Below are 27761 nucleotides of genomic sequence, written 5' to 3' on the forward strand. Positions count from 1 at the left end.
TTCTTCCTGGCATTTTCATATCGCTAGTTTTAGTCTGTCATTTCATATGAAAAAATATCTTTCAGGCTGTCATTGGAATGGAATAACATAGGTCGGTGTCCAGAGAGCTTTGCAGCCTTTTGTGAATCTCTTAGTGGCAATTCAACCTTCAGTATCTCGACTTACGGAGTAACCAGTTGGGAGCTGATGCAGCAGCAAGTCTTGCTCAGGCTTTGATGAGAAATAGCAGCTTCTCTCTTTAGGTATGAACGACTTTGAAAGTTTGTAGTGTTAATGTAGTACTATTAAATAATTTCTTGGTAGGTAAAACATTATTGACATTTTTTAACCTTCCTATCCCGGCCATGACGTATATGTTTGAGAGTGTAATTAGGACTAAATTGCAGCCATGACCCCAGTGTCTGGGCTATTGTTGTACTTAATTCTGCTGTATTGGGGTGATGTTTTCCCCAAAGAAGTTGTCTTCTGCCACCCTCCTCACCTCCCTCTTCGAAGGCCTCACAGCCTAGGGAGAGAAAAGAGTAGCCTCTCCACCCCATAAGTAGGCCCGTCACATAACTTCAAAGGATTTGCCTCCTCCCACTGAGGAGGCAGTTGGTTCTCTCGTTGGCTCTCCTGCTCCTTTGGGAACAGGAACAGTTACACTGACCCCAGGGTTACAGGAGCAACTGGAATTTGCACCTCTTGTCTTTGGCTCTGAGGGTTCTTCCCCTAGGACTGGGGCCGTGTCGGGGGCTTGTTCGTGAGTCTCCCCGAGTGTATGACCCTGTAAGGAGGGACGTGCATCCAAAGTCGGTGCCGGAGAGACATCTCACTGCCCCGACCTTGATGCAGGTGACTCACCCCTACCTGTGAGTACTTGGCTAAGTACTTCATCAGGAACCATGACTTCATCAGGAACCATGAAGGATGCCATTGTCTTGTAAGACAAGACATTTGGAGAGGCTAGGAGAAGGTTTCCCTTGCAGTCCTCTTCGCATGAGGATTCGGCCTCAAAGAGGATTGGGATCCGTGGTGAGGACAGTGCAAGTTCTTGCTAACCAGTTGCTCGCTCAACCCTGCCAACGAAGTAGTGCGGTGGGGACGAGTCCTCTAACTGGAAGGCGAGAACATCTCACCCTCTCCAGGAGAGCATTTCGTGGAGGCAAAAACGCTGTTCTAGACTCGTGTCGCCATCATCACCATGGGTTGGTTATTGCACGCAATGTGCTTTTCCTGCTAGCAGCTGGCTGGGTGAGTGGGAGTATCCGATCCTCCTCTCCTGTTCCCTCTACTTCATTGGGCTTTACTGGGGTGGGCAAAGTGGACAGGAGGAACTCTGCAGAGTGCTCTCCCCAGAGTTCAGCAGCAAGGGCATATGTTCCTGGTGAGGTCTTAGGGCCACACTGGACACATGCTCATGTTGTTCAGGATGGATCTAGGGGTCTGGCAAGGTTCTCCCTCCTGTAGGGAGAGTTTATTGGGAGGACTGCATACTTGAATGACACGAGCGTCCTTTGTCTAGAGATGCGGACACGCCTTAGATGCAGAGAACTTTTGACGAGATCGTGGCGCTGATTCATCAGCACAACAATCTTGGGGAAGTGACCACAGCCTCTCCCCTAGATTGCCCTTCTTGTCTTGAATCCTTTTGGGGTCCTTAGAAGGAACCCAAGGTTTTGACAGGACTGCTGTGGTCTGCTCATGCTGATGGTATCCTGGACCAGGTGAACATTCTTGTCTCAGGACAAGAGAATTCACTTCAGTCCAATCGCTCGGACAAGATGCTCTTCGCTCTTTCTCCTCTACCTCGCCAGAGGCGTTTCTACACCCCCCTCGGAGAGGTTGCTTCTGATGAAACAAGTTGACCCAGACTTGGTTTGACTAGGTCCCAGTCTTTAGCTGCAGCACCTCACTGCAGAGAGCGTGTCTCTCTCACAGCAGGAATCGGTAAACATGGAGACTACCGCTATGGCAGCTCTCCAGGCAGTCTCCTGGCTAGCTCTGTGGTCATTTACTGTATCTAAGGCTGCTGCCTCCTCTGGAGCTATCGTTCCAGGGGAGGACTCAGCCTTTGGGAGACTGTGCCAGTTTGCAGGTAGGCTGATTTCCTACTAATATATTAAGATTCTCATTGAAAGAGTGAAATATAACTGCAGGTCAGAAGCTAGTTGGAGGTTGGGTGTAGTATTGCATGTCTTTTGAAAAAATTGTTGGATAAATGACCTTAGTTTTAATATTCAGATTACAAGTGATATAGTATAAGAATTTGAAATTTTTAACATTTACTACTCAGCTGAGGAGTTTGCAAAGACTTCACTCTATTTAAAAGTTTTGATTATGTATGTTTCAGTGTACTTTGCTTTTTTGTATTTCTGCAGATATCAGATGGAATTGCATTGGTGGAGCTGGAGGGAAGGCCTTGCTTGAGAGCCTCCGGCACAACAAAAGCCTGACTCAACTTAACCTTATAGGAAATAATATTCCTAATGATACCTTGAATAGTAGGTAAGTCCTTATTATGTAGTGTTATGATGTAAATCTCAAGTTGTACTTCTTGAGAAGACTGCAGACTTACATGTCTAGACTCTTAGTGGTCAAATGAGTCAATTTATGTCCAGCATTGTACGTAAAGGGAAAATCTTTTGTAGAAATATTATTGGTGATCATAAGGAGGATAATGTTATTGGTCCATGGAAACTTTTTAAGTATTTCCTATTAGGAGATTTCTTCTTAATGTCTACTTTGTGTAGCACACTTTAAGCATTGCAGTGGTCCCCCTGTATTCACGGGGGATGCGTACCAGAACCCCTATAAAAATGCTTAAAATAGCCTGTTTTGTTAGTTAAAACTCAAGAAAAACCCTGTTTTTTTAATAGTTTTATCAAAAAAGTGCATTTTATGATGAAATTGTTAAAAAACCCAGGAATTTGTGGAGATTTATCAAAGAAAAATACCGCAAATATGTGAATTTCCCGCAAATAATGGGTAGATATGGTACATAGATAAATCCACGAATGCGCGTGTCTATGAATACAGGGGACCCACTGTATACTAAAGGGTTCTTTGCAGCTTTTCTGTAGCATAAAAATCCTCTGCTAGATCCAAGCTACTCAGTTTATAACCAACAACTTTCCCTTGTTCAGTTTTGGGCTACGTATTGCCATTCATGCTAGTATGTATATAGCCATTTTTTTTAGAGAGAAAAAAACCTATCAGATGTGATACTTATAAGCAAATAAAATCTTAAGGAAATACGTATTATGGAATATTACTGTGCTGAGGGATGATAAATAATAATTAATGATAATATTTGAGGAGCCCGAGAGCAGGGTTGGGGTCAATTCATTTCTCTCAATTGAAATCAGTTCCAATTCAACAAAAATTGTGAATTTATCAAATCCAATTTAATTCCAAATCATTTTAAAAAATAAATGTTCAAATTCCAGTTCAGTTACAATTCATTATATGATTGATATTTCATATAAGGGGTGAAACTTAAATTTGACTCACCTCGGGTAAGCTACTAACGTCTGTATCAGGTATCAACATTTAAATTATACAACTTTGTAGTAAACATAAAGCTCACATTTTCAATTAACCCAAAATTGGCTTTTCCAAATTTTGTCTGAGAACAGTGATGTCTCTTACATATCATAGGGCATATCTTATCAACTCAGGTAATTCAAAGTGTGTCTGTGGTAAAAAAAAATAAAAATGCTTCAAAATCTCATTATACAACTTTGTATAAGCATAAAATTCATATTTTTTTATAGCCAAAAAGTTGGAATTTTGTAATAAACAAAATTACATTTTTTTTTATAAACAAAAACATTGACAAGTAAAACAATTCCTATTAGTTTGCCTAAATGACAGGGTAGGGCAAGTAAGTCAGCACAAGACTAAATCTAGAGTGTGTGTACAGGACCAGTACAGGCATGACTCAGCATTCAAGGATTGACAAGTCTAATTCCTGTCAGTTTACCTGAATGAAATGGTAACAGGTGCAGCTTAAGATTATATGAATAATTTTGTCAAGCAAGGCAGGACAAGACTTGATCTGTACTGAGGGTACAGGACGTTACGGAAAACTCAGAAAATTTTTATAATAGCCCATAATTCATATGTTCTGCTCTTTATAGCCTAATTCTATCTCTAATAAGATATATCTATGCATAACATGTCATGTTCAAGAATGCGAGGTTTAATTCCTGTTATTTAGCCTTAATGAGAAGGTGTGTAAAGGTCCAGCTTATAACACACAAGATTTGTTAATCATATAAGGGCATATTGATCAATTCATATCAATTCCCAGCATTTTAGCCTCAATTCATATCAATTCATCTCAGTTTTTCAGCGTCAATTCCAATTCAATTCCAATTGATTTGGTATCAATTCCAATTATGTCAAAATTTCTTTTTTTCAGTTCCAATTAACATTATTTTGGGATTAATTCCAATTCAATTCATAATTGACCCCAACCCTTCCTGAGAGACAAATTTTGCGTATGTAACTTACCAAGTAATTACGTAACCATAGTTTTTAAACTAACGGCAGCTAAAATTTGAAATCCATGGTAGCGATTCTTTTGTTTTGGTGTAGGGATAGCCCCGCCTACTACTGGGGGAGAGAAGAACAACTTGCGAAGACCCGACAATTTATTTCAGCTGGTTGACGACGGTGGTTGTTGATCCTCAGCTAGATGGTTTGAAATTCATGTTGGCAACTCGTTATTGCAGCAAAAGCTGTAATATGAGATTGACTTCATTAAAGTACGACTTGCACACAATTTGCACTTCATTCAGGGGCCAAGTTTGTTCACCATCGTTATCGTGTGGGGAATGTATAGACTGGGATATTAAACACTGGAAAGTTCTGTCTTCTCATTGAAGTAAGTTAGAAAGGGATAGGAAGAGAAAGGTTAACATTAGGTACGACAAAACAACTACTAGTCACGATATTAGTTTTGGCCTGCCTGTCTCGGTACCTGTGATGTTTCCTATTCCTTCCCCAGTCTTAATACATCAACCCTTACCTAACTACCTCATTGATGTCCCCAATGCCATTGCTGATTTAGGGTTCATTTTAGAGTTAGAATTCGACTGTAAATTTAATATCATTGTGAAGTCTATGATTCAATTAGGATCTTCATTCAAAGCCCTAATAGAGAAGGTGAGTAAGCAAGGTGTTGATAGTGCAAGTGAAGTGTTAGTGGAGGAGCTGCTTATACGTCCTGCTGATTCTCCTAGGCAAAGGTCCCTGGCAGATTCCCCGCAACTTGAGAGAATCCATACTGGAAGCCTAAGCCAAGGGGGGTCAGTGGGGTATTCCCATGGATAGTCGGCCCCTCAGACGCACCTGTTCCAACTGCCCAGGGCATCCAAGATAGCCATAGCCATTGGAAAGGCATCTTTTCGGTAGTGTCAAAACTTTTGTCTAGTTCAGAAGCATCCAACCCTGAGAACAGGTGCCAGTGGCGCTTTAAGGAAAAGTTTAGGCTGTTGAAAAGGCCATCATCGGAATGGCTCACATCCCCTCAGGAGCCTTCCAAGAAGTCTAAAGGCTCTCATGCAGTGCAAGATCGACCTTCCTGCCAGTTTCTGGGATTCTTCGGAACATTTTTCTTTCGTTTGTGAAGACGAGAGAAGACCTTTTAAGAAGCTAAAAGAGCTTCTTTCGATAGACATGCGAGTGTTAAACCTCATGAACCCCCACTAACACCTAGATGGTTTGTTCTGTCGAGCACACATTAGCACCCGAACACATCACAGCTTTGAAGTGCCCAGCAGCGTCCATTCATTCCTTGTCTAAGGAGTTTCTGTAGCGCCCGAGTGCCTATTGACACCTGCTCCATCGGATGTTTTTGAATTATCTGTTGCATTTGATCCTTCAGATTCAGCAAATAAGCGCCCTCAGTCTGTGTTGTTGATGGTAGATCGTTCCTTGGATCCTGTTAAGAAGTTGGACAACATCTTCAATTTTTTTAAGAAACTCACTCTCCACACAGGCCACTTCTGCATTACCTTCTTCAGACGTATCCTACCTTCTTTACTCCAGCGGCTCCTGCATCTCCAGTGTCTGCTTTCATGATGATTAGCCAAGCTCTGGATCAGAGTAAACTTCTTCCTAGGATGGTACTTTGATGGCTTTCAATCAAGAGAGAGCAAAGGAAGGCCTGCTTCGCTTTTCTTCCAGCAAGAATATCTCAGAGGAGGTATTTTTTGTTACGCCCTCTATGGGTGTGGCTGCCCTCGCCTAAGGGGACTTCTCGGCTGTCATTGATCCTGCTGGAAGATCGGCCTTTTCCGCAGCTAAAGTGGTGTTTTCATCCGTGGAAATAGACTACTTGTTACGTAACCTCTTCAAGGTTTTTGAAGTAAGCAGTTTTATGGACTGGGCAGTAGGTGCTCTCGCCAAGAAGACTGAAGACTACCCTTATCTTCCGAATACGTAGCTGATGTACTTAGTATTCTTTCCTGTTCAGACAAGGGAGTCAGAGACAGTGATTGTGAATTAGCCTTCCTTTTTACTTTGGGAGTTCTGAAGAATAGAGAGTTACTTCTACCAAAGGGTATAGAGAAGATAAGAAAGGACACTTGTGCCTTCCCTTTGTAACTGCAGGTGATGGTGGCACTTTTGGGATTTTGAAGATGTCAACAACATCACAGGGACACAGTTTTGTGCTGCAGTTAATTGTCATAATTTAAGAAAGAAAAGGTGTGAGTTATCATTTTTTCAATTTCCCAAAGATAAGGAAAGTGAGTGATATGTTTTCAGTTACATTTTATTAAAAGTAAGTTCACACTACCAAAATTCTGAGATACAGTGATGATTCTTCTCTTGTTGTTCTTTTGACCAAAGAGTATACTATACTCTAAACTCTCTGCTTTGGTTGTTTCATTCACCATGTATTGTCTACACACTGCAGTGGTTACTGAGTGTTGCTATAGCAAACCAGGCATTCCCTTACTGCTCAAGACATTTCATATAGTAGCAGTATTTGTTTGTTGAATTGGGTTTCCCTGGAAACTCTCTTGATAGCTTAGATTTCTTCTTTCTTGATTCTTCTTTCTTGTCTCTTCTTTCATTGTCTTCTTTCTTGCATTGTTACATTATGCTTCTTCTGCTCCTGTTGTCACACAAACATTATTGTAAAATTTGAGCACTTGTGGTGAAGTGGTATGAGAGGAAATGTGTTAAGTAAAAGTTTAAATTATTTAATTATATGTTTAATGAATTAATTACGTAATTTGGTTGATATGACACCCTTTCACAAACTGTCAAATGCTCTTAAAGAGGAATGTATTGTGTGTTGATTTAAGAGTAAAAGAGTCCCTGACCTTGAGCAGGGGAGGAAGGTGTGAACTCTACTTAAATTACCTTCCTCCACCTACCACAGTCTGGTCCTCCTCCTGCTACTTGAGTGAATTTAATTTGTGTATAATTAATTATGTACTTTTACTTAACCAAAACTGAGTAGTATGTATAGTGTGCTTGTGTGTGTGATCAGGAAAAAGTGAGATTGAGAAGGAGTAGGACAAAAGAGAAGAGGCTATTGGAAAGTATTTGTATTTTTATTTATATACCAGTTTTTTATCTATAGATTAATAATGATTACTGATTGCTGTAGGGCAAGCTATTGGCTTGTTCTGTGTGCAACTGCAGGTTCTTCATTGTCAGCCTCTTTATACGAATCCACCTTCATTACACTTTAAAAGATGCAGACAAAAGTCTTTTAGTTGCAATCGAAAGAACCGAAAACTCATGAGTTCAGTCATCTATATTAATGAAACTGTATGCTCGCAGTGTAGGGCCCAGATGCACTAAACATAATTGCAATGTCTTAAGTTATGATATGTGTTTGTATCCTCATTTTCTGGCTTTCCTTGTGATAATATCCTGCTTTTCATTTAATTTCTGAATACATAATATGGTTAGAATCATATTTGTATTTGTCAACAGTCACAGAATAAAAAGTTTGAAAAAAAGTTTATTATGATCTGATATGTGACTTTGTAACGTTGAAAAAACTTAAAGAATCCAAAAATGTAATATAACAAACAAAAACTTTGCTTTACATCATCGTGAATGTTATACATCCGGGCCCGGTGTAATAAAATAAAGATATGATCAATTTAAAATGGAGGAGTTTCAGTTTGTTTATAGTTTGGCCTGGTATATCTTATAATAAATTTATTTATTTCCTTTCATCCATGATTTTCAACATTTTGAAAAGAAACCTGGTTTAGCAACAGTAGTTATTGGTAGTTTTTGTTTCCTATAAAATATTTAAATAATTAATCCAAATTAGCATATTGATATATAAATAAAAGATCACAAGATAGTGTTACAACCCACAAAAGTGCTAACATTCATCTTAAACATTAGTGTGTTTATGCCAACACATACAAATTTACAATGCTCACCGTTAGACGGCGCCGCTGGCACCGCAGTTACAATTTTCCCATAAGGACATGATCAGTTGTCCACTGTTATCTTCTCTATACTTTTTGCTTCTACCCAGAAGTCTGTTCTTGTTCTCTCTATTAGTTAGGGAATTTCTGTCTTCATAGAACACTGTGAATGACTGCTTCGTCCCTGCACAAAAAGTCGACACAGGATCTCTTATCTCAGGCTTCCAAGCGGCCTAAAGAGCCTCCTGTCTCCTCAAGGTTGGAAGCTCCTGTACAGACAGACCTTTCAGGGAGGAAGAGCAAAATGCTCTACCAAGACAAGACCTACAGTGCGTTTTGCAAGTAAGTTGATTAAGAAATCGTCCTCCAAACTTACTACCAGGAAGTGATCAGTAAGTCCTCAGGGCTCCAGTGGGAGCCAGACTCCACCTGTTCCGGGAAAGGTGGAAAGAAAAAGGTGCCGAACAGTGGATTGTTCAAGCCCTTAAAGAGGGCTATTCAGTCCCCTTCAGGGAAGAACCTCCTTAGTCTAGGTCTTATTGCATTGACTGCATATTCCAAAAACTGAGAGAGAGGTTTTTGGCCCTCTCGGAGGAAGTTTCTGCACTTATTTCCAACACGCAATAGAGCTTGTAGAAGACGAATCATCAGAGGGGTTCTACAATCGCCTGTTTGTAGTACCAGTGGTGTTGGAAGGATGGAGACTGGTCCTGGACGTGAGTGCTCTGAATTTACTTATTCAGAAAACGAAATTGAGAATGGAAACCAACATTCCATTCTGGCATCCATTCACCAGGGGGACTGGATGGTGTTGGTAGATATGCATGACGCATATTCCCATGTCCCCATTCATCTTTCATCAAGGAAATATCTTAGGTTTGTGTTCCAGGACTGAGTCTTCCAGTTCCGAGCTCTGTGCTTCGGACTGTCGACCCCCCAAGTCTTCAAGGGCATTCTAGCTCCCCTAACAGGTTGGCTTCATCTGATGGCGATCAACCTCACCCTGTATTTGGATGATTGACTCTTTCAGTCAACTTTGAAGGACCAACGGACGGAGGACCTTCATAAGACCCTTCAATTACCCCAAGAATTAGGTCCTCTAATAAACTCGCAAAAGTCCCAGCTGGTACTGTCTCAGACGATAGTGTATTTGGGGATGATGCTGAACTCTCGAGTTTTTGGGATTTTCCATCCCCCAAGAAAGTGAATCCTGCCTCAAGACAGTAGAGGAATTCCTGTCTCTTCGCTCATGCACAGCAAATTAATGGATGAGTCTGCTCAGAACGATAGCTTCCATAGAGCAGTTCGTATCACTCATAAGACTTCACATGAGAGTTCTGTAATTCTACCTCAAGGCCAGTTGAGACAGAAAGAAATATTTGGACTCTTTCATCATGCCGATATCTCTGGAGATCAAACAACACCTATACTGTGGAGGTCAGAAGACAGGTTGTTGGAGGGAGAGTCGCTGTTAGTTCGGAACCCAGACCTCAACTTCTGTTCAGATGTATTGGACGTAGGATGGGGAACTCATTGGAGAACAGGGAAGTATCAGGAAAGTGGTCAGAAGAACAGTTGAGAGGCCACATAAATGTCAAGAGCTGAAAGCAATTCATATAAGGCTTCAGACCTTTGCAGTGTACTCTGACAACACAACAGCTCTTTCGTACATCGCAAAACAAGGGAGGACAAATTCCTTCTCTCTGTGCATGACAGTGAAAGACTTACTAGTTTGGGTAAATCATTATCAAACATAAATTGTAAAGAGGTTCATACAAGGAAGAATGAACATTATTGTTGACCAATTGAGAGACAAGACTAGTTATTCTGATGGAGTGGATGGGGAATTCCAGTCAGTCTGTCAAGAACTTTGGAAGTTATGGGGGACTCCCAAAATAGATCTTTTCACAACTTACAAAATCATAGTTTTTCCCTGTTCTGGTCTCCAGTGCCAGATCGAGGAACCTCCAGTAATCTTTGGTGTTCAGTGAAAGACCTGTCTCGTCTCAACCTTTAACTAAGAATACTTTCTCTTTTTTTCTTAAGCGATTTAATAAGAGATGCACACTCAAATTGGAGAAGAAGAACTTCCAATTTTAAAGTCAGAACACATGATATTAGAGCTGTAGCTACATCCTTAGCCTTTAAGCAAAATCTCTCAGTTATCCTTAAGGGACCTACTGGACGTACATATCAGTGTTAGTGTTATTTTACTGAGAGAAGTATAAACTACATTTAGTGACTGCAGTAACGTAGGCCCTTTGGCAGCGGCAAGCATGGCATTAGGGCAGATTCGTAGGAAGTGTACCTTCCTTCTATCTCCTCACCTTATTAGATGTTGTCAAGTTATAGGGGAGTCGGGGAGTCTGGGGGTACTGTGTACCTGGGTACCCTCCAGTCATAGTTTTTTAATGTATGGGTATTAGTTTTTTAAATCATTTTGGTGTAGCTATTGATTTGTATTTCTGGTTATATTTGTGATGGTACTTCACCCTGGGGAGGGGCAAAATTTCATGCTTTTATTAGCTTTTGGAGTTTACTCTCGCAGTAGGCGACATTTTCTTTACTGCCACACCTCTGTGTAAGTAAGATGAGAGCCAACCAGAGGCAGTAACCTCCTGCAGCAGCTCTCTACAGGTAAGGAACAACAACAACAAGCATTTATACCAATGCTGGCAAATTTTCTATACTCAAATTTATTACATTACCTAATATTTTGGTAATAGAATGTGTTCTTGCATCCCACCTCCTGTCAATGTGGGAATCAGGTATGTACGTAATTACTTGATAAGGTACATATATACAAAAATTACATTTTTATGATAAAATAAATTTTTGTATACTTCCCAAGTAATTACAGATTCGAGGCCCACCTGCCTCCCCTTGGAAGAACATAGGCATAAAAAAATTGTCAGGGCTTTGCCAGGTAGTGGGCGGGACTATCCCTACACCCAAAATAAAAGAATCGTTACTGCGAATTTCCAATTTTAGCTGCCGTCTTTAAGAAACTATAGCTATGTAATTGCTTGGTAAGTATATACAAAAAGTTATTTTTTCATAAAAATGTCATTTTTTGACTGTGCTCATGTAAAATTTTAATTTTCTGTCTTTATGTGTAATCTGCTTTTTTTATGTTAGCAATTTACTTTCTGACATATTTTACATTTACGTACTGATTACATGTCTGCTCTTTAGATCACAAGTTGAATGAAAACAGCAAATCATTTGCTTTGACAAAGGAGTTTTCCAGCAGAAACCGAGGTGTTAAAGCAACAATTGGAACAGCAGGAGAGATATTCAACCCACCAAATAGAGAGACTTGAACAACTGGTTTCAAAGACTGACTTGGGCTTGAATTAAAACAATAAAGTACGTATTTCCGTAATTGTATTTATTCATTTTATGGCTAAGAACTTTGTTGAGACCATTTTATTTTTCTGCTTTCCTGTTAGTCAGTTGTATGGCCAGGAATTAGTTTAAAGATTTTGCTGTTCCTTAATCGCTAAGGATTTCATAGTTTCGTGAAACGCTTTATAGGAGATATTTTATTGTATTCCAGTTGTAGATTTTCTGTTTTTGCATAATGCACTAGGTAATCACATACATGTACACATGTAATTTACAATACTTAGTCAGGCAGGGGTGAGTGCTAAGTTACTTCAGTGAACAAAACAATATAGTAGTATTTTGAATTATTTTCATAGGTATATCTTACACCTGTTGTCTCCAGTCTCGGCTTAACTTACATTGTAAGTGAATAGTTAAATAGATGTAGTTATTTGTACGTATGTGTATTGCTTGTTTTTGTGTAATAAACCAAGAGATGAAGTCCTTGCAGGACGTTGAAGAGGTAAGTTTTTCTGTTGAATATTTTTCCACCGGTGAAAACCCACTGAAACCCACTTTTCTCAAAGGGTATAATCATCATGGCTTTGATAAGTATCACCTTTTCATTAAAAAAAGAAAAGTTAAAATTTGAAAAATGATATTTCATTTTACAAGTTTTGCTCATACTAGGTTTCTTCCACAGAGAAAGTGCATTTTACACGGGCCAACTAGAGGAAGAACTGCGATCTAAGAAATTAGAAATTGAATCTTTGCAAGCAAAGATAGAGCTACTTAATTCAGCACTGCGTTTGCATCAAGAACGTGCATCTTCTCTCGAAAAGCAAAATAGTTCTCTTCAAGAAGAATTACAGAAAAGCCAAGAAGAAGCACATGCTCAGAGTAACAAGGATAGAGAGGTAGGAAATTTTAATGTTTTTTAGGAAATGCTGTTTAGTCACGCTATTTCCATCCATCGTACTACATCATAGCTTAGTTTCCTATGCCATGATGCGTGAATGTTCTGTATTAATTACGTACTTTGTTACTCTCTTTAGTTAATGCATTATAAATGTTACTTTGTTCATGAAACTTACCTGACAGATATATATATAGCTGTATTCTCCGAAGTCCGACAGAATTTCAAAACTCGCGGCACACGCAGTGGGCGGCCAGGTGGTAGTACCCATTCCCGCCGCTGGGAGGCGGATATCAGGAACCATTCCCATTTTCTATTCATATTTTTTCTGTCGCCGGTCGGTAAACACCTGTTTACAGACCTCCGCCCAGGATTTTTGGATTTGACTCGTTCTAAGTATCTGGATTGACTTTTGGTTTTTGACTCTGGATTGTTGGATTGGCATACGCTATAGTGGACTGTTTTTTTTGATTTTGGATTGGCTTTTCTTTTTTTGACGTGATGTCGGGATCAAGTTCAGTGATGCTTCAGAGTGTGTCTGAGGAGTGATTGCAAGGTGAGGCTACCGAAATCATCGGTAGACCCCACACAGTATGTATGGGGTGTAGGGGGCATGTTTGTTTGTTGGATGATCGATGCATTGAATGCAAAAGTTTGACTGATGATGGATGGAAGGTGTATGAGTCCTATCGGCGTAAGTTGGAGCGCGATAGGATCAGGAGGTCTTCCTCCAAGAGCGGTTTCTACGAAAGGTAAGGGAAGTAACATTCTCTATTTTAACACAGTAGAATTTGCTTCACCTAATCCTGTGTTGTTGCCTGAGGGCCCTGGTTCTGTGTCTGGAGAAGGTAATGCCCTTTCTCTGATTCTAGAGTCGTTACGCACTCTAGAGTCCAAAGTGTTGGCCCTAGAAAATGGCTCAAGTAAAGTGTGTGATCGTGCCCCTAGTGGTTGTGGAGGGGGCGTCAGATCGGCCCCCATAATGCCTCTAGGCCTAGACCTCTATCGGACTCCCAGGACTCAGGGAGTGGGTATGTCGAAAGCCGCAAGAGGGTTACGGGGGCTCCCCACCGATCTGGCGTCCCTTCGGCAGGACCTGTTGTTAGTTCCCAGGCTGCCAAGGAGCGTGCTCAGGCTCGCATCCTTAAGGACTGTTTTTCGTCCTCCGAGGCGCCCTCCCCGCGCAAAGGGGTGGAGAACGCTCGGAGAGACTCGCGTCCGTTGAAAAGGACTTTCCGAGGGAGGACGCTTTACGTCCCCTCTCTCCGTTATCGTTGCGGTCTTCGCCTGCGTCGTATGACGCGTTTCCTCCACAGAAGAGAGGTAGGACGTCGTCAGAGGACGACGCTGAGAAGCGCTTCCCTCGCGCCTCGGAGAGGCAGGTTGCTGTACCTGTGAGAAGGAAGGAGGCGTCCCCTCGCCCCTCGTCTTCTCGCAGGCGCAGCCCTTCACCTCCTCTTGTTTCTTCGCCAACGAAGAATATTCTTGTGTCTCTTCAAGACCAATTGTCGGCTTTAATGGCTCAGAAGACTCGCCCAGCAGCAGTTGAGCCTAAACGTAGGAAGGACGCTAGACTGCCTGTCAAGAGGACGAGGCAGTCCCCTTCTCCGTCTCCTCGTTCGTCTCTGTCTCCGCTTGCTTCTCCTTCGGAGCTTCCTCGTTCTCGTTATTCGGGTAGGAAGTCTCGTGGACAGGACGCTTTTCTTCCCTCTCGACGTCCTGATCAGCCCGCGCGTCAGGACGCCTTTGAGGACGCTCGGCAGGACGCCTTGGAGGACGCTTTTGAGGACGCTCGGCAGGACGCCTTGGAGGACGCTTTTGAGGACGCTCGGCAGGACGCTTTGAAGACGCTCGTCGGGATGTTTTGCTTGACGCTTTGTCTCTTGAGAAGGCTTTCGAGAGCGCCAGAAGGACGCTTTGAAGCGGAAAGCTGGACGCTTGAGCGGAAAGCGTAAGGACGCTCCTCTAGAGCGAGTAAGAGTAGCCTCTCTTGACGCTCAGCGCGGTCAAGACGCTCTTCGTTCTTCGAGCTCTAAGGATCGACAGAAGGTCGGTCGCTTTGAAGAGGCTGATATCAGTCATCCTCGAAAGCCTTTGTTGAAGGCTAGACCCGTTGGGCGCACGCCCTCTCCAGAGGTGCAATCTCCTTTGCCTCTTAGGGAGGAAGGAGAGCTTAGTAGTCTGTCGGACTCAGTTGAGGAGGAACAGCCTTCAGTTTCGGCTGTGTTCCGATTACAAGGTGCTGGTTCGGCTGTTACGCTCTTCTTTTGGTGAGAAGTTCCAGCCTGCAGCTCCCAAGTCTCCACCCTCTCAGTTTTCGTCATCTAAGTCGTGCAAGGTACCGGAGTTTGTGGAAATGAAAAACTTCTTTGTCCACTAAGAGAGCGTTCAAGAAGTTGCAGGATTGGATGGAACGTCGGAAGGATCAGGGCAAGTCGACTTTCGCCCTTCCTCCTTCAAGACTCAGTGGAAAGGCGGCATCTGGTATGAGACCAAAGGAGAAGTAGGAGTTTAAGATCCCGTCGTCTTCCCAAGGGGACTTTGCTAGCTGGTCGATGCACAGAAGAGGTCTCTTTTATCGACCGCTAAGATTTCGTGGACGCCAACGGAGATTGACCATCACATGAAAGGTCTGTTAAGGACTCTGGAAGTGTTTTAACTTTCTAGACTGGTGCTTGGGAGTCCTGGATCTTCAATCTGGAGTCCTGACTCGTTGAGTCTGGGGGAGCTGTCCAATGTGTTATCCTGCATGGACAAGGCGTCAGGGATGGTTCGGAAGAGTTAGTGTCTCATTTCGGCACTGCTTTTCTCAAGAAGAGAGCGCTTTTCTGCAACTTTACAGCTAGGTCTGTTTTCTACATCGCAGAAAGCGGAGCTTCTCTTGCGCCTCTTTCGAGCCATCTCTTCCCCCAGGCTATGGTAAAGGACCATGGCAGTGAGCCTACAGGAGAAGGAAAGGCACCCAGGACCTCTTGGCCCCAGTCTTCAAGACGTCCCGCAGTCCACCCTACCACGTCGTCTTTTGGACGACCACCTAGGAAGGTTAAACCCTTTCGTGGCGCTCCACCCTCGAGAGCTGCTCCTCGAGGGAGAGGGCTTGCAAGAGGAAGAGGTTTCTTCAAACCTAAATCCTCTAAGTGAGAAGATAGTCCTTCAGATGCCGGTCGGAGCCAGGCTAAAGTTCTTTGCGGGGGCGTGGAGAGAGAGAGATACAGATGCGTGGGTCCCTCAAGATAGTGGAACAGGGGTACAAGATCCCCTTTTTGGACCCCTCCTCCTCTATCCACAACTCCAGAGATCTTTCCCCAGTCATACCAAGGGGAAGAAACATCAGGTTCTTTTAGATCTTTTAGATCAAATGATCAAGAAAAGAGCGGTGGAACAGGTCTTAGACCTGGGGTCACCAGATATTACAACAAACTTTTCCTGGTACCAAAGCAGTCGTCGGGGTGGCGTCCAGTCTTGGACGTAAGCAGCCTGAATCTTTTCATAGAAAAAGAAAAAATTCAAGATGGAAATGCCCTCAGTCGGTTCTAGGAGCCTTAAGACCGGGCGACTGGATGGTGTCCTTGGACCTACAGGACGCATACTTTCACGTGCCTATCCACCCTCTTTTCAAGAAAAGTTTTCTGAGGTTTATGTTAAGGGACAAAGTTTGGCAATTCCGAGCTCTTTGTTTCGGTTTAAAGCACGGCTCCGATGGATGTTTACCATGCTCATGAAGAACGTAGCGAGATGGTTACATTCTGCAGGAATAAGAGTGTCCCTGTATCTCGACGATTGGCTTATCAGAGCATCGTCAGAAGAGAGGTGTCTGAAGGACCTTCACTTCACGTTAGCCTTGGCGAGGTCCTGGGACTTCTGGTCAACCTCGAAAAGTCGCATCTGACCCCAACACAGTCCATCGTGTATCAGGGGATTCAGATGGATTCAGTGGCTTTTCGAGCGTTTCCGTCCCAGGAACGACAGCTGCAAGGCTTAGGAGAGTTTTCGTCGGCCTTCTTGGGGAAGGAAGCTTGCTCGGCGAGGGGAGTGGATGACTCTGCTGGGGACCATTTCCTCGCTGGAAAAGTTTGTTTCCCTGGGAAGACTACAACCTCAGGCCTCTCCAGTTTTTCTTAGCAGAAGAATGGAGAGTCAAAGAGGATCTGGATGCGACCTTTTTGATCACCAAATCGGTGAAGAACCATCTAAGATGGTGGTTAGATCCTCGGAAGTTTCGAGAGGGGTTGTCCCTAAAGCTTCTGAGCCCCGACCTAGTGTTGTTTTCCGACGCCTCGGTGTCGGGATGGGGAGCAACACTAGGAGGGAGGAAGTGTCAGGCACCTGGAGGGGGGAACAGGTGTCCTGGCACATCAATGTGAAGGAACTAGCGGCGGTTTTCCTGGCGCTACAGTTCTTCCAGCAAAAGGTTGCAGAGAAAGTTGTCCAAGTCAAACTCGGACAACACCACGGCCCTTGCGTACCTAAAGAATCAGGGAGGTACACTCTCCATCCTCTATTTTACTTGGCGAGGGAGATTCTGCTGTGGGCAGATGCGAGGCGAATCAGGATCCTGACGAGATTTATCGCAGGAGTCCAGAACGTCAGAGCAGACCTTCTCAGCCGACAGGATCAGATCCTGCGACGGAATGGACGTTGCACCAGGACGTCTGTCGAGAGCTATGGAGACTGTGGGGACGTCCGTTAGTCGACCTATTTGCGACGTCGAGGACGAAGAGGTTGCCTCTTTATTGCTCCCCTGTGTTGGATCCGGGAGCAGTCGCTATAGACGCTCTGCTCTGGGACTGGACGAACCTGGACTTGTATGCCTTCCCGCCATTCAAGATTATGGGGGAAGTAGTAAGGAAGTTCGCGGCATCGGAGGGGACGAGGTTGACCCTGATCGCCCCGATGTGGCCCGCGAAGGAATGGTTCACGGAGGTAATGTCCTTCATCATAGACTTTCCGAGGACGTTGCCCTGGAGGAAAGATCTACTCAGACAGCCCACTTCGCAAGATATCACCGAAACCTCTCCGCTCTGGGCCTGACTGCGTTCAGACTATCGAAAAGTTGGCCAGAGCGAGAGGTTTTTCTAAAGCAGCTGCGAAAGCGATCGCCAACGCAAGGAGGACTTCCTCGAGAGCTGTTTACCAGTCGAAGTGGGGCTTCCTTCAGGGCATGGTTGTAGAAAGGAGGGAATTGCCAATCTTCCACTACCTCTGTGAGCCAGATAGCCGATTTCCTGCTATTTTTTAAGAAATGTGCAGAAGCTGGCAGTCCCGACCATCAAGGGATATAAGAGTATGCTGTCAGCAGTCTTCCGACACAGAGGCCTAGATCTTTCTGACACAGAGATCTTCACGATCTCCTGAGATCATTTGAGACTACCAAGATACCTCAGGCGAGGCCTCCTTCTTGGAACTTTAGATTTAGTCCTTAGACTATTGATGTCGAGTCCTTTCGAGCCTCTCCATGAAGCGTCTCTTAGGAACTTGACGAAGAAGAAGGCTCTTTCCTAACTGCTCTGGCGACGGCGAAGAGAGTTACGCGAAATTCAAGCCATTTGTAAGCGAGTGGGCTTCAAAGGTGACAATGCGGTCTGCTCTTTGAGTCCCACTTTCTTAGCAAAAAATGAAAACCGTCTAACCCTTGGCCAAGGAGCTTTGAAATTAAGGGCATGACAAGCCTTGTGGGCCAAGAACCTGGAGAGAGCCCTGTGCCCTGTAGGGCTCTAAAGTTTGTTTTATGTCCACAAGACAAAGGAGGTACGAGGTCCCTCAGATAATCTGTGGTGTTCGGTTAAACGGCCCGATATACCATTATCCAAGAATGCTTTGGGCGTTCTTTCTGAGGGACGTGATTAAAGAGGCTCATTCGTCTTACCCAGAAGACCGATTTGAGCCTCTTGCGAATGAAAGCTCACGAGGTCAGAGCTGTCGCAACCTCGCTTGCCTTCCAAAGGAAACATGTCGATCAAGGACATCCTTGACGCCAACCTTTTGGAGGAGCAATTCAGTATTCGCCTCACACTACTTGAGAGATGTGAGAACGATATACTGAGGACTGTTGTTCTCTTGGGCCATACGTTTCTGCAGACACAGTCTGGGGGCTGAAGGTAGCTCTCTCCCTATCCCTTAGTTAGGTTTAGGTTAGTTTTTTTAGTTGTTGTGTTTTTTGGTTGTGGTGAGTCTTTGGTGAAGACCTCCCACTCTCTTAGCTTAGTGTTCAGGGGGTCTGGATAGTTGGTCAGGTGGTGGTCAGTTGCTTCGTTGCCCTCATTTGTATGGCTCTATGCTCTTGTCACGTTGAGGTCACGTCCCCGTTGACAGAGCAGATCCAGAGCGCACCAGCACTCAGGTCTCCACCTGGCTGGCAACTTCTGATTAAGCACAAGCAGGCTTAAGTGACAGTAATTCACAGAGTCTACTTTGCTAACAGGTAAGGAACCAAGGTGTACATCATCTACTTAATTTAAGTTTCCTACAAATCCTATTCTGCTCTTCCCACCATCCGAAGGTGGGATTCAGCTATATATATATCTGTCAGGTAAGTTTCATGAACAAATGTTATTGTTATAATACAATTAAGTTTGTTCATACTTACCTGGCAGATATATAATTAATTAATGCCCACCCACCTCCCCTCAGGAGACAGTGCACATGATAAAATATGAATAGAAAATGGGAATGGTTCCTGATATCCGCCTCCCAGCGGCGGGAATGGGTACTACCACCTGGCCGCCCACTGCGTGTGCCGCAAGTTTTGAAAATTCTGTTCGGACTTCGGAGAATACAGCTATATATATATCTGCCAGGTAAGTATGAACAAACTTAATTGTATTATAACAATAACATTTTCATAATTCATGTATGTTGGAAAGTCTACACTGAGTTTGTCAAGACTGGCAATACCCGACATGATTGTGTTCTTGTGTAACTTATTCACAGTCAGATCTGATTTACTTTTGTGTGTAAAACTATCTTCTTTTAGCAGAACTTAATAATTATTCTACCTGATATTGCAGTCACAGTTTTCTCAGAATACCGTGACTAAAATAATCCAGTCTTTTGTCTGGCAAAGAGAAGAGTAGTACCGTTTTTATTATTTTCCAGTTTTCTTATTGAAAATCTTCTAATTTAACTCCTTTGTCAGAGATGCTTGGTTTGGTGCGGTGTTGAAGTGAAGGTGGTTTTACTGAATCACTCATTCCAAATTATTTTAGAATCTTTGTCTGTCTCCAAGCTTTAGTGCCTAGATGCAAGACAAGAAGTTAAACTCAACATTCAAGGTTACATTGTTCTTCATAGACAGTGCATTCACCCACTAAAGATGGTAGTTAATGCTCTACGGAACAAAATACTAATGGAAAGCTCTATCTTCCCTTTTGTAGTATTGACACCAGAGATTGACAGACACATCTGTAGGGGAATCTTTTACTTCTGCAGTTCGTTTTGGCTTGTGCCTTAGTCCATAGGATTACCTATAGTGAGATTCATGCCTTGGTTGGTAGCGTCACTCAGTCTAAAGGCTTTAAGCTTTCTGGTTTCTCCTTATCACCAAATTTTTTCAAGTCCTTCTGCTTCTTGTCATTCATCCAGTGATGTTCCTACGTGCAGGTCAGGGAGGGCCATTTGTTACTTTTTCACACTTGAGCAAGACAAGAGATTTTGGGCATGGCAATTCCAGGTTCTTCATGGCCATAGGTTGGTTTAAGAGGCAAGTTACTGAGAGTATATCTGCCTGGTTGAGCATCTAAGTTCCTGTGACTGTGAGGGCATCTCTGGTGAAGAAGCAGCAGCATTGAAAGTTGTGGCCCATGAAATCAGAGCTCTGTCCACATCTTTAGTTTTCAGATATGACCTTGATAATGCCAGCACCATTGTAAGTCCAGGCACCGGGAGATACCAGTCAGTTAACTATTGCTTCATTTTTATGTGATGAGCCTCACGTGATAATTGTAATTGTTGGAACTGATAGTAACAAGGCTGGATTTACCTCATCCCATAATGTGACTATTTAGAATGTAGTCTGGTGTTACTAGCAGTTATGTTTAACACATATGTTAAGTGTCACCTTGTGGGTCAGTTAATATCTGTGCTTTGTGTACAGTGTCATATTTTATTTTCACTTCTTTTATTTTACCTGTTTTGGCCATTTGTGGGTTCCTTACCTATCATGTTCCCTTGAGTTCTTCATGGATACTGCAGGTCACAAATGGCTTTTGTTAAACAGTGAAAAGGGCACCTCCTAAATTGGGACGTAGATTGCATATGAGAGATAAGGTGTGATGAAACAAGTCAGATATTTAGCGAACGAAATCAATTGTATTAATACAAACACATCATTCATATCAAAAGCTCCTAACTCATAGAACTGCTGATCTCTTGCAACCTCCATCCAAACTTCCCTGTTTGATATACAACAAAATTGTTTAGAACATTCAGAGGCCAAACATTCGACCGTGTATGAAAAAAATCATTTTATATTTTTTTTTTTTTTTTTCTTTTTTAAAGAATTTTATTTTGATACAGAGTATGCTTGTATTTTGCATGACCCTTGAATAGATTCACACTTACGGAAGATCTGTATGATTAGATTTATTGGGCATTGTTACAGGAGCCACTTATTACACATTAATAATTGATTAGATTAAAAGAGTCCACAGTTTTCATTTATTTGAGGTTTATTACCTTCATTATAAGGAGGTTTATACTATATTTCAAAAGGTGTTAAACTTGGTCTTGAGAAAAGCTGCTACAAGTAATTGTTCTTTTAATGATTCAAGTAAAGGTATGTGTAGAATCTGGTGAACGCGGCTGCTGCAGACAACAACCGCCATACCGAATTGTCAAATCTGCTGCTCTCTTGGGAACCATTATCTAACCTATTAGGCCCTCTGACCGCACTGGCAGATCAACAAGTGCAATTGTCAGCAGGAGGAGCCTATGTCTCAACTAGTGGGTAGCTAAAAATAATCTCTTCGAGGCTCAGTTTCTTTATTGTCAACTTCTTTCAATGCTTCAGTGACTTTCAGAGATAGTTGCTGCAAACAGACAGCTTACATTGGTTTATTGTATAAAAAATGTATTCTTAGTTATACAAACAATAAATCCATAATAAATTGTTTAATTGATGCAGAAATCACTTATACTCTTGTATGGCATCCCCACATAGGCTACCAGTCATTACAACAGGTGCTGGTGCAGTACTCCGCCCAAATATCTAAAACGCAAAGTAATTTTAATAAGAATTAAGCTTACAATGTGAAAACATGATAAAAAAACTATAACAAAACCTGAAATTTCTACAATCATGGCAAATGCTACATGGATTATATTACACACAAACACCACATACCCAATTTGCTTCCATAGCCTAACAATGGGCAGAAATGTTCATATGAGCTAAACAGCATCGTCACAGCCTCACAAAGTTCATTATGTTGCTAATTGACACAGTGACCTAAGACCTAAGAAACACACTGTAGATTCACTTCATTGCGTTGGTTGATAGTTCCAAATTCACAGGACACACTACCAGTCTTTCCCAAACACAGATCTGTTTACAGCAGTAACACAAAGGCAATCTTTCTCACAGGTGGGGATGGCGGCGATTAGACATCGGAAACCGTTCTCCAAAGCCCACAACGGGTCGAGTTCACTCAACAATCGTACAATTATTAACAATGCAAATTTCACACTGCACTCCCAAACACACGTCACATTCCACAAATCATACACAAGCTATCAAACTCATTCGTGAACCAAACAAAATAAGGACAAAAAATACCAAATGAGTTTCAGGTCTGCTATGCATGGAATTTTCTTTGTATATATTTGATTACAAGCCAAACAGAACACAAGAAACTTTTTGTTAAATGGTAAAACTTACCACCAATTTTTATCAATACTAAATTTTCTCAGGAATTTACTTTCAAATTATTAAAAGTTACCATAGTAAGTGGGAGGGGCCTTCGCAGGATCTTACAGTAAGACAGAAGTATGTTTATATAAATTTGAATTCTCTTGTTTACTAATATGTATTTTAAATCATTTCAGTTGCTTGATCAATCCCGATCTGAGAGCAGTCGGGAAATTCGCTCACTTCAAGCTACTGTCAGCAGGTTAGAAGCTCAGGTATGGATTGTTCTCACACTTCACCTGTATGATTTATGTTACTGCTGTCTGATGGTGCAAATGAAATTGTCTCAGATGTTTCAGCTCCTCATGAAAGAAAGACAGACAATAGTAGTCATCAGGTAGTACTGCACATTTATGGATGTATCCCTCAGTTAGAAGCAGTTACTCAGTAGCGGGGGTAGTACCATCTGTGAAACTCACGCAGTGCACTGTGGGTATTACCTAAGGTTCTTTGCAGTGTCTCTTGACCCCTAGCTGCAGCGCCCTTTCATTCCTTTTATTGCATTGTACCTCCATTATTCATATTCTCCTTCCATCTTTCTCTCCACCCTCTTAAAAACAATTTTATTTCATAGTGCAACAGCAAGGTTTTTTCTCTTCTGAATACACTTGTAAAACCTTTTTACTCTCAATATCCCTTTCAGCAGTGAATGATCTCCTAAGTCCTAGTCTTGGCACCAGTCCGTAGATATTTTGATACTGTAATCTTACCTTTCTCATAAGTCATGTGGTGATTAGTATATTTTTCTTAATGTGAAGACTGATTTTAGTTGGCTGTCAACTAATATTGTTGGTAGTTTCCTGAGATATATATGTAAATAGTAGTACTCTAAGTAATCTAATTCTTCTAAGACTAATCCCAAGGTGCATTCTAGCAGACCGTAGAAGTCTCACTTAGCCAAGTTTGGGTTTTTAGTACCTCAGTCTTAGCAACCTTGAATGAAATCCTGGCTAATTTTTAATAACAGAGTTGTGAAACAAATGTCATAGTTTTAGCAAAATTTGTTGTTCCTATTATACTCCTAATGCAAGTGCCACTACCCAAGCACCTTTGTAATTTCTTGCAACTCATGAATCAGAAAACACAAATAATGACATTTGTAGTTTGCCTGAGACCCTGGGATCTGACTAAGCACTGAACTACTGGCTGATGGTAGGTTTATATCTTTCCTTTGAGAGGGACTGAGTTAGCTGAGACAATTTTCCATGTACTTCTGGATTAATTTTGATTAATGGATTTGTAAAAGTAATATAACATATTTGAAAATACTGGGTATGGTAAATGACTATCTAACTGTCAGTAGATTTTATAATTGTTTTTACAAATGGATTTCGATTTGTGTTTATTCACAGGTTGGTGATCTTGAGTTTCGATACAGCAGTCAGAAGACACATGTTACTGATCTCAAAGAAACAATTTGTTCCCTACAGTCTGAGGTTAAAGGTGCTAGAATTGAATGTGATGGTAAGGATTTGTTTTGTTTTCATAGCTTCTAAAGTGTCATGAATTACCAGTATTGTAAGTTAGTCAATTTGGGATACTGATTTTTTCTTTACGGTACTAATTCTCTGTTATTACACCAAATACTGGAATGGTTCTTCCTTTTGTGATTTTCATTATATATTTTTTAGGCTTTTTATTTGTATTTTATTTTCAGGTATTATATGTGCATGCGTCATAAAATTTAGAGGATTAAATATATATGGGCATTCTAATATGCTGTATGTCCAAGATTTTTTATGATAAAGCCTGTTGTACAATATTTAAAAACATTTCTAATTATTATTCTCATTTATTTTTTCATTAAAAAAAACAGACTGGATAATAAAATTAAATAATTAGCAAATGTTTTAACTTTTAAGTAGTGTACAATATGTTTTATCATAAAAAACTACAGTAACATAATTTTACATACATTTTACATTACCCTACACAGAGAGAGAGAGGAGAGAGAGAGAGAGAGAGGAGTGAGAGAGAGAGAGAGAGAGAGAGAGAGAGAGAGAGAGGAATCATACACCCCATTATGGTCAGTCTGGGGGCCCAACCTGCAGTGTGCATATTAGGTACATAACTACATTATAAGTATGCTGTAAATCATTATCATAAAATCATATTCAGTCACATACACAATATGAAAAAAATACAGTAATTAGTGAATAAACAGTGTTGTTATACATAAAAATGCAAATTACTGATAATTTTAAAAGAATTAATCTTCAATCCTATGAGAAAATGGCTTATGTATAGTGTACACGGGTAACTGATTAGCTGTCAAACATTCTGTAAGACAGATTACATATTTAATTTGTATTAAAGATTTATTTAACATGAAGTATTTATGATAAAACAAAGTTTTATGATTACTTACCTGGCAGTTATATATATATAGCTATAGTCTCTATCGGTCCGGCAGATTTTTCAAAAACTCGTGGCAACCGCCGAGTGGTAGGTGTTCGGTTAGGTGGTTAACAACCTTACAGGGTTGGTACTTGGAATCATTCCCGTTTTCTGTTCCTCAGATCATCTCTTGCCCGACCTGTCTCCTGAGGGGGAGGTGGGTGGGTCTTAAAATATATATATAACTGCCAGGTAAGTATTCATAAAACTTTGTTTTATCATAAATACTTCATTTTTATGAATAGGAACTTACCTGGCAGATTATATATATATATAGTCTGATTCACACATTTGGAGGTGTGAAAGACAGCAACATCGTTGGAAAACAAAAAACAACTAAAAGTCGTAGGTAATCACTTTGATTCCTTACTGCTAAGGTCGCTGACTTCAAGGTCCCTGCCTCTTGAGTCGCTTTCCCTTAGGAGCGCCAGCCAGGGAGGAGACCTGTATGCTGAAACAACTCACTCGAGTCTGTCAAACGGGGTGAGACCAACAACATGACTAGACTTCTGCACTACTATTTCCCTTTTCAATTATCTGCAACCTTACTCAACCCAACCACCTAACCTTGCAGACTAGATATCTTACCTATCTAGCTAGACTGAGGGTGCTGTTCCAACCAGTCAATTCCTCAGACAACCATAAAAAAAAACACAAACCCCCCCCCAAAAAAACCCAAAGTAACAGGGGCATACCATACTATAGTTAAGGTTGAGGGGAGGTAGTAACTCCTTTACCCAATAACGAGACGTAGCTACGTATGGCCCAAAGTGTAACACTTCTCGTAATCAACTCCTACCTCTCTGAGGTATGAGAAGTGAAGACAGAGTTGCTTCTCCATAATGTTGAGTCCATTATTTGTTTAAACTGACATGTTTCTTCTGATATGCCAGTGACGTTGAAATGGCCCTCACCTCGTGGGCCTTCATCTTTTAGAGACCGAAGTTCTCTCCTCACATAAGAGGTGAGCTTCTCTTATCATCTCCCTCAAGAAGATGATAAAGCATTCTCGAGAGGGGCCTTTGAGGATCCTTAACAGAACACCATAAAGCACTGGATGATCCTCTTAAACTTCTTTGTACGTGATAAATATGCCCTGAGGGCTCTAACTGGGCAGAGGAGTCTCTCCTCCTCTTTGACCCACTAAATTTGAGGTTAGGAACCTCAAACGTCCTCGGCCAGGGTTTGGATGGGTTCTCATTTCTTACGAGGAAGTCGAGCCTTAATGCACATACTGCTCCGTCTTGATTGAAGCCTATCTGCTTTTCCATTGCCTGAATCTTGTTGCTGACACCTTTTTGCTGTGGCAAGAGCCATCAGGAATAGTGTTTTTTTTAGTTACGTCTCTAAGGGTCACTTGCGAGATGGGCTCAAACTTCCTGCCGCATAAGAACTTCAAAAACCACATCCAATTCCAAGCGGAGGCCTTACTGTCTGCTTAGTCGTTTCAAACGACTTTAAGAGATCCTTCAAAGTCTGTATCTTGTGATAAATCCATGCCTCGTGCCTAAAGACGGCCGAAAGCATACTTCTGTATCCTTTATGGGTGGTGGATACGGCCAGCTTAGAGTCTTGCCTGAGGAACAAGAGAAAATCAGCTATCTGACTCACAGAGGTAGAGGTTGAGGGACACTTTGTGTTTTCGCTTACACCACGATCTGAAAGGACTTCCCACTTCGATTGGTAGACTTTCTGTGAAGATACCCTCCCCGCTCTTGCGATCGCTCTCGCAGCTTGCGCTGAAAAGCTCTCGCTTTGGCAAGCTTCTCGATATCTGAAGGCAGTCAGTTGTAGAGCGAGGGGGTTTTTTTTGATGATACCTCTCGAAGTGGGGCTGTTTGAGAAGCTTTGGACTTGGAGGAAGGCTTCTTGAAAAGTTCCACTTGCATCTTCACTACCTCTGTGAATCACTCTCTTGCTGGCCAGAATGGAGCTATCAGGGTCATTCTCCCCTGTCTCGAGGAGAGCGAATTTCTTGATGACAAGATTGATAATCTTGAAAGGAGGGAACGCATTTAGTGTCCATCCCTGTCCAGTCCATCAAGAAGGCGTCCACTGCTATTACTTCCCTGTCCGGGACTAGGGAGCAGTAGTGGGGATTTTCTCGTTCTGGTTGGAGGCGAAGAGATCTATCGAAGGCCTCCCCCATAATTTCCACAGTTCCTGGCAAACTTGAAGGTTGAGGGTCCATTCTGTCGGGCAGAACTTGCCTTTTCCTGCTGAGCATGTCTGCTCTTACAATTCTTCTGTCCCTGCACAAATCTTGTTAAAAGATCTACTCCAATCTCCTTTGCCCACAGAAGAAGCTCTCTTGCTGTTTCGTACAGGACAGAGAATGAGTCCCTCCTTGCTTTTTGATGTAAGCCAGGGCCGTGGTGTTGTCCGAATGACTTCTACTACTCTCCCCGAGAGAGAATCTTGAAGGCTTTTAATCCTAAAGAACGGGCATCAACTCTTTCCTGTTGATGTGCCATTCTTTTTCTGTTCCACTTCCCAAGAGCCTGAGACCTCTCTGCTCCCCAGTGTTGCTCCCCAACCTGACTCCGAAGCATCTGAGAACAACACTAGGTCTGGGTTTTTTCTTGAACAGGGAGATTCCTTCCCCAAGCTTCGACGGCTCCAGCCACCAACTCAGATGTTCCTTGATCTCTGCTGGAATGGGGGAAGGAAAGGAGCCCTCCTGATTATTCCTGTCCCAGACTCTTGAAAGAACAAGTTGTGTTGCAGAGGTCTGAGATTGCAACCTTCCCAGGGAGACAAAACTGCTCGAGCGAGGAGAGGGTGCCCAGCAAACTCATCCATTCCCTCGCCAAGCACTTCTCTC

At 42.2% G+C, this 27761-nt stretch overlaps 1 pseudogene; it reads left to right on the top strand.

Moving 5' to 3' along the window:
• The window catches only part of LOC135219987 (leucine-rich repeat-containing protein 45-like), a 99675-nt pseudogene that overhangs the window by 28768 nt on the left and 43146 nt on the right, over window positions 1-27761 (top strand).

This window comes from Macrobrachium nipponense, chromosome 1 (assembly GCF_015104395.2).
Source record: "Macrobrachium nipponense isolate FS-2020 chromosome 1, ASM1510439v2, whole genome shotgun sequence".
Lineage (NCBI taxonomy): Eukaryota > Metazoa > Arthropoda > Malacostraca > Decapoda > Palaemonidae > Macrobrachium > Macrobrachium nipponense.